Source organism: Battus philenor, unplaced genomic scaffold, assembly GCF_028537555.1.
Source record: "Battus philenor isolate CCGP_79_NKW_IND1 unplaced genomic scaffold, ilBatPhil1.0.hap1 SCAF_21, whole genome shotgun sequence".
Classification (NCBI taxonomy): Eukaryota; Metazoa; Arthropoda; class Insecta; order Lepidoptera; family Papilionidae; genus Battus; species Battus philenor.
Genome location: NW_027181684.1, coordinates 2,483,664 through 2,491,338, shown reverse-complemented (window position 1 = coordinate 2,491,338; position 7,675 = coordinate 2,483,664).

Below are 7,675 nucleotides of genomic sequence, written 5' to 3'. Positions count from 1 at the left end.
TTCTTTATATTAATATCTAACTAAGAATGTTTTAATAAAATAGTAATAGTTATTTACAATATATACTACCATTATTATAATTCTAGTTGTAGAAATTTCCACTACTGGGGATTGGCCTTCGTCTTAGGTTTCTAATAGAAATGGTTGAAATTATCATGGATCTGTGGTGGAGCTTAACAGGTTCCGTAGGCAATGTTAGAGATACCACCTAACAAGCTGGAGCACAAAAATTAAAACCCTTGGATGAAAGATATACAGTTTATTTTAAAAGTCATCTGCCTACAACTTCAGACACACCAACGCCGTAATAAATTATTTGACATGCGAATGAAATAATTTTTACATAAAACTTTCACCACTCATTTGTACATATTAAACTTTGGTTCAAAATTAATATAAGATAGTCTTTAATTCCACATTCCATCACAGCACTAAAAATTTAATACAAATTTAACACATATGTTGCTTGACGCCGTTCGCCATTTTTAAATTTCATAATATTTTTCGACGCGAGACGCGGTTTTGACAACCGCCTACAAATCATACGCCGCGCGTCCTTACATTTTGCGCATGCGTAGACCACAATGGATTGACAGATAAGCGAAATCATTTTGACAACTGTGATTATTTCGCTACATTTGTACCCATTATCATTCACGCTGTGTTTTTCGGATCATATTCTCCACTTACACAACCCCAAGGCACCAACAGCCTATTATTTAACTTGCCCTATGCCGCTTAAACTTACAAATCCTCTGGAATATATCTGTTACTTTGGTTCGTATCCGAATATCCTTGTTTAAAGAAAATACACTTCAATAATATATGCCTTTTTCAGTATTAATGAAATAAAGTACACTTTAATAATATTTGCCTTCTTCAGTATAAATGATCGAAAATACACTTCAATAATAACTTCCTTCTTCAGTATTAACGAAATAAAATACACTTCAATAATATCTGCCACTTTCAGTATTAATAAAAGAAGAATTTACAAATTTTGTTCTATTCATAAAACGGTTATGAGGTTAGTAAGTTAATTAAAAATTAAATTAAGCTGAATGTAAATAAAATTTCGATTCAGCGTGTTCCGGGATTGTTTACAAAATAGCTTAAACCCATGTCAAAAGTTTCACGAAACTTGAACGACACGACTCTGAAGAGAAAAGTTTAAAACAAAAGTTAGTTTAAACACAGATGGTTATTTGCTCTTACAACGTACAAAGTCGTAAACTCTGACGTCCTCCCTCGTGGCTTATATCTTCCCGAATTATTTCGAATTCAAACCGCATATCCTTTCTGTGATAAATCCTTACTGGAGACGTTCCTGTTTTTCCTTCATCTTTAAACTTGTCCTTTCTACTTTTATTTATTGTTATATACATTTGTTATTTTATTTAAGAACTACATTGTTCTGTGTACGTTACTTTCGAATACCAGTTTCTCAAGAGGCATAATGAGAACTTTATTATATTACTTCTGTTTAGATTAGTAGCAGCCTAAATTTTAATCTTGTTTTTTGATTGTAGATTCCTTTGACACCCAGCAAACATATAATATTTACATCCATTGGACGTTGATTTCTAAACATAGACCTCCTGCGTCTAGAATCTTTTAACGACATTAATAAAACCACAAACCTTGCATGTAGGCGTAGTTTTAGTTGAAGATCCGTTGTCTCTTCTCTAGAACCTAAAAGCCTGCTATCTACCCTACCCGCTATGCGTCCTGAATACCGGTATTCACCTCGCCAATCCGCTGGATGTCTTTAATTACATAACAAAGTAGTGTTATAAAAAGTATCTGTTTAAAGTATTTACTGCCAGAATTTTAAGCAAATTAAAATCAAGTTATAAAGGTTATCTTGAATGTAAGAAAAGGGAAAATCCTGTGCCTTCGAATTAAAGATGCTAAAGACGTATTTTTTTTTCTTACCAAAAAGAAATCGGGACAAGTAGAGATATATCATAGAAGAAAAGATGCAGTTACTGGTTAGATGGAGTCGCAATTGAGCAACATGGAGACTTATAATAAGAATTATCAATTTCACTGCTCATAAGCAGTGATGGAAAAGCTAAAAAAAAACAGGAATAAACTTATGCCGTAGTTTTGTAAGGTAAACACAATGCACCAATTTTTTCTCAAAGGCCAGCCCTGTACACGTTTTTTTATGGCCTCGTTTTTGAGGCTCTTTCGTTCACTGCCTATAATGAGTGGATAGGGTTTTTATTTACATTGTAATTTTACACACATTTTATAACTCATCTTTCATCTCTATTCTTCGCTTTCAATCTTTTCTGTATTTTCCTTCTCAAAATCTTTCATTCCCTTCATACTTTTTTTCTATACATCGCCTCACTTTCTACACCTACCCTCCAAAGTCTTCCAAGTTTTATTTATTTATTTAAACAAAAATTATATAATTTCGTGTAACGGAGAACTTAGTGCTGAAAGCATTCTGTGCTATTTAAGCGTTTTGGTGGTGCAGAGATAAATTGATAAGGTAGGTGAAACTAGATAATGTCATAAAATACAAGAAATAGAATAAAAAGTAAAAATAAATTTGAGAAGGAAAAGAATCACATTAAAATACACACAGAAATATGCTAATGACTAATACATAATATAATTATATATAAATATAACATTTTCGCCTTTATTATATTTATCATTTGTTTAACAATTTTTTTTATTCTCGCTTATTTTCTTACCACCTATACCACACTTAATCTACTTTTTAAATATTAGAGATATTTTATCACTCTTGTCGGCCTGTACACATCAGAGTCAGTTAAAATGTAAAAAGTCCTCTGAAAGAGGGTTGTTGCCCATGAAGTGGAACGGGTACAGAATTTCCCCGTAAGACATAAAATAGGCTTTCTCATGCTCTCCATACCTAAGAGACACCTGTTTACCTTTATACTGAAAAGTTTAATACTAAAAAATTAAGTAATATCAAATTCTTCTCCTTACCGATCAAACATACGTGAACTCTGCTCAAACATTAATCCTTATTACTTATTCAGTCTTCATACGAATTGTACTGAAGCGAAATAAGGAGATTTTTGTGAGATAATATTTTTGTTGGTTAAAATATTATATAGCTATGACGCTTACATGAGTTGAAATTTACGATAGCGTGAACTATTTTATGTATTTGAAATGACCTTTTTATGTTTTTCAAAACTTATGTTTTCCTCTGATGGTAGGTTTCTCGTATATATAAGTATATCGAACCTTAGAAATCTAGGATCACAATCTATATGATGTTAAAACTTTCTTATCTTAAAGAATAGTTTCATATGGCCTTTAAAAATATATAATATCTATGCTACACCACGTAGCATTCGTAGCGTTCGTAGCTTAACTAATGTGGTATAAAAATTTATTACAGAGTAACTTCAACGTGAATATTTCTCAAAGTAATTAAGCGCAAAGAATTTTTTCCTTTGACGTGATTAATCGTCACTTGCTACGCACAATAACGTAGCGCAAACGTACTAATATACTTTGAATATGCTACGAAAGCGCTACGAATATGCTACGAATTTACTACAAATACCTTCCGCAAACTTTACAACCGTTTCCTTTGCTCAAACCGGGTTTACAGTGTCCCTGTGTAAACATTCTAACGCAAGTACAGGAAGGTTAGAGCGATAAATTGTCTCCTACGGGGCGCCTACACAAAATTTAATCTTCAGCGACTAGGGAAATCATCTGAAACAACACGGTGACATGGTAAATATGCGGTTGTAAGCGATTGATGAGATGAAATTTTTTCCTCTTGCTTTTAAATAATATTTCGACCTACATACAGGCTAAAGAGATCGATTTTTTTTTGCCCATTTTTTGTCAAGTAAATTTTATAATTATATAATTATTTCTAATACATAAAATTAATTGCAAATTATAATTTGTTTAAGTTTTATTTTGTTGTTGTAAATTTATATTAGTTAAAAACGAGCGGTTTCATCAGGGTTCAGATTCACTTCGAAGACGATGTTGCCAGCAGAGAGATATAACTTGTGACAGCTCTATGGAGGCTATTCCGCTATCACAAACAGAGCTATTGGTATTACAGTCATAATCGTAAAGCGAGTGAGATGACTATTTATGTTTTACTTGTTTTATTTTTTAATCGGCCCCGTTATTTGGGATCTCTCGTACTTATCTTGTTGTAGGACAGGGTTTGATATTCTTTAGTGATTTTTCACTATCTTTTTCTTTTACTTCTCTACTCTTCTATCATTCTTTGTATGATCTATCTATCCTTTTCTATCATTCTTTTTCATGCTTATTTCCGTTTATTCATCGCCTTACTCCCTTCGCCACGTTCATCAAATATCACAGGTTTTAGGCAAATAACTTTTATCTGTAGGAAGTGTTCATCGATAGCTAGTGAAATATTTAATTTTAATATGTAATTATCCGAATTTTTACCAACGAAAATACTTTTTTACTACTATCTCATCATTACATTATTTATTATTTTTGAAACCATTGATTTTTCAACAGGCTGAACGATGTATTAATTGACAAAAAATAACCTATACATTCAACCATTTAAAACTTTTTGACCGCTAAACAATAGCCTTCTAAAATCTCGATTATTAAAAGTACCTTATAAGCTAAGACGTGCTGCTATGTCACTACTTATATTTCAGAAAATGATGAAGAAATATTTACTAGACCAGTGATTCCCAAAGTGGTCTATATCGACCACTAGGGGTCTATGACAACCTGCAAGGAGTCTACGTCAGCGAAAAAAAATTTGGGGGTGCATGAAATAAAAATAGGTGTCCACGATAGTGGATCTCAGTACATACACTGATAGTACCTATTTACTTACATCATACTGTCTTATAATATCAAAACAGATTGAATTGATGCCAAATGTTGATAATTTATTATTAAAGCATCAGGTTCATCCTTCACACTAAAAATATTGATTTATTGCTTATGTTATTTCATTTATAGTTTATTTTATGTTTATTTAATGTTACGTATATTTAACATAACAGATACAAAATTTTATTTTGAGTAGTTTTAATTAAACTTCACTACAGTTAGAAATTTACAGGAAATCAATATCAAGTAAGTAGGGGGTCTACCCAACACGGAAAAACATGGCAAGGGGTCTACGACACAAAAAAGTTTGGGGAACTCTGTACTAGACCAATGATTATTAATGATTATTTTTTTCTTTATTCTTTCTGATGCAAGTGCGATGCAAGACTCTGTGATACTATATATATATATATATATATATATTTGTATACGTTACCTAGCCGTTATTTATGCTTCTACTGTTCTCATACAGGCAGTAAATTGGCATGTAAGCACACCGCAAAGCTATGTTTCTATCTCTCTATTTTTTTTACTTCATAAAATAATTTTCAATTTATACAACAACTCCCGAAGTGTTGCTCTTTACTGTTAACGGTTCGGTATAAAATGAATTTTATAAATATTTAAACAGGAACATTATACTGGTGTTTGATCTTTTATGTTAATTTTATGAGACCATTATATGTAGAAGCGAAAGTTATTCAACGATACAGAAGCTTTAAGCACTAGCTTATGTAAGCTTCGCTTTTGGAACAAGGCTTTCCAAATTTATTAAATTACGGATACTGTAAGTATACGGAGACGTTATGTTTAAAGCATCTGAAAGGGTTAGTCTAAGGCAGCGTTATCTATTATAATTTTAATGATTATTAATATTTTTTACAGTAACAATGTTTCCCATATAATTAATAAAATTTTTATTATACAATTCAAATATTTTATTAATTACTCCGAAGAAATTTACTTCCACATATGCCTCTATGTGGAAGTAAATTTTATTAATTGTCTGAAGCGGTCTTCATAAAGAGTCTTCAACGGGACCTTTTAAATTTAAATTCTAATTTCTTTATTCTTACAAAGCTAACAATAGATACAACATATAAATAGCTACAACATATAAATAGCTACCGACTTGTGGTTGCCAATCGAGAACCTTTCGGCCAAACGGTACATCGGTTGCACGGGCGATGTACCCAGTCTACTGTCACTTCAAAATAAATATACTTTGTACCTATCACATTTAGTTTAATATATTTATTATCAGATAATATATAGTACTACAGCCTTCATTCTACTTGGTAAAATTTGGCTCTCTTTGGCACCGCAAAACGAGAATGAAAAGTATGAAAAGGACCAATATTTAGCCACTTCCGCACATGCAGTGGTAGTCGTGTAATGAAATGCACCGCCCGCCAGCCCGCTGATAAATGCGTATGCGGCAAACAATGCGAATCACACAACCGCCACCACCAAATCACTCAACACGTGTTTCACCCCACCACGGGGCATCTTCAGAAGTTATATTACACCGATTAGTGCCAAACACAGAGTTGTGTTACATACCGAGTTAGTTTTTAATTTGCATAATGTAGAATTTGACCTTTTAGACCACAAGGTTCACAGGCAAAGACTCAACGGTTGCTCTTTTTAAATGAAATTTAACAATTTTTTTTTTTAAATAAGTCAACAAACCAAGTTCAACGCATATTGTTTTATACATAAATATCTGTAATCGATAAGCTGAGCTTAACTATTTAGAGTTTTATTACGTATTGTAATTAATTTTTAATTTTGTGTTTTAATTGATATGATTACGTTGACGTGTTAAGCCCATAATTACGTTGAAATGTAATTATTGTCTAGCTGCCAATTTGTGAAATTAATTGACAAAAATAATTCTGGTGGAAAGATTAGTAAAGTGTTCTATTTTTAAATTTTAAACATGTTCATTTAATAATATTTTTTTGCAAGTCAGTTCTAAAAACTTTTAGTATAACTATCGTATTTATTTGATTATTAGATTATTTCGTAAATTGATTATTTATTTACGTAGTTACTCTTTTTCAAATTTTGTTATTAATAAAAATTAATAAAATTGAAGAATTTGTAATATAAAAATATCCGCTTTTTACTACATGTATATTAATATATATAAATAATGTACATATTACACAAAAGAAACAAATACAACAATATCAAATTTACAACAGTATAAAAAAATGACACAACAATACAAATTCCTTTTTTTAAATTTTTGCCTGTCTGTTGGTTCCGAATAATCTCTGAAAAGGCTAGATCGATTTTTATTAAACTTATACTGGCAGGTAGCTGATGTTATATGGAGTAACACAGGGTACTTTTATTATAGAAAAATACATAAAAAATTTTTTTGTAAAATTGCTAGCAGATGATCTCGCGTGCACAACCAGATGTGTACATAGTTGATTATTCAATTTAATTTATTTCATCATTTTCAATTGTCTTTAACCTTGCACCCCGTTGTCATATAAAATTATATAGACAATAATAGTCATTTCTTTTTGTTATTTTTTAACTAACAGGATATTTAATTCTAGTAAGCGATAAAATAAACGGTATATACAAACATGTTATACAAACAAAATAAAATTTGAACTTTAGTTGAAATTTGTGTTACCACCTAGACAAGTTGTCAAATATAAGTATATTTACTTACTTTTTATTGTACTTGTGTCTATGTGTAAAATTAGTTTGTTACACAGAATTTGCCTAACTTTATAATTTTCATTTAAGAAGACAGTTTTGCTTATAAAAATAATATTTTTGTTGTATTTGTTAGTGTACAATA